This window comes from Chrysochloris asiatica, unplaced genomic scaffold, assembly GCF_000296735.1.
Source record: "Chrysochloris asiatica unplaced genomic scaffold, ChrAsi1.0 scaffold00181, whole genome shotgun sequence".
Lineage (NCBI taxonomy): Eukaryota > Metazoa > Chordata > Mammalia > Afrosoricida > Chrysochloridae > Chrysochloris > Chrysochloris asiatica.
Genome location: NW_006408699.1, coordinates 6,131,172 through 6,132,193, shown reverse-complemented (window position 1 = coordinate 6,132,193; position 1,022 = coordinate 6,131,172).

Below are 1,022 nucleotides of genomic sequence, written 5' to 3'. Positions count from 1 at the left end.
TAAGTCCTCTTCACTTTCAGCAAGCAAGGTTGTATCATCTGCATATCACAGGTTGTTAATGAGTCTTCCTCCAATCCTGATGCCACGTTTTTCGTCATATAACCCAGCTTCTCAGATTATTTGCCTAGCATACAGGTTGAATAAGTATGGTGAAAGAATACAATCTTGTCGTACACCTTTCTTAATTTTAAACCATTCAGTGTTCCCATGTTCTGTTCAAACAACTGTCTTTTGGTCCATATCCCTCATGAGTACAATTAAGTGTTCCGGAATACTCATACTTTGTAATGTTGTCCATAAATTGAATTGAGCCACACAATCGAAATCCTTGTGTAGTCAATAAAGCACAGGTAAACATCTTTCTGATATTCTCTGCTTTCAGCCAAGATCCATCAGACACCAGCAACGATATCCCTCGTTCCACGGCCTCTTCTGAATCCAGCTTGAGCCTCAGGGTGTTCTCTGTCAATGTACGCTTGCAGCCATTTCTGTATTACCTTCAGCAAAACTTTACTCACATGGGATATCAAAGACATTGTCCAATGATTTCCGCATTCCACTGGGTCACCTCTCTTTGAATGGGCACAAACACAGATCTCTTCCAATCAGTCGGCCAGATAGTTGTCTTCCAAATCTCTTGGCAGAGATGAATGATTGCCTTCTCTGCTGCCTCACTTTCTCCAAAGATTTCAATTTTTATTCCATCAATTCCTGATTCCTTGTCCTTTCCAATTCCTTCAATGTACCTTGAACTTCTTCCTTCAGTATCATTGGCTCTTGATCATATGCTACTTCATGAAACAGTTGAACATTAACCATATCCTTTTGATACAGTGACTCTGTGTATTCTTTCCATCTTCTTTTGATGCTTTCTGCATCATTCAATAATTTGCCCATAAAGTCATTCAATAATGAAAGCCGAGGCTTGAATTTTTTTCTTCAGTTCCCCCAGGTTGAGAAATGATAAGCGTGTTCTTCCTTTATGGTTTTCTGACTCCAGATCTTTGCACATATTGTTGTAA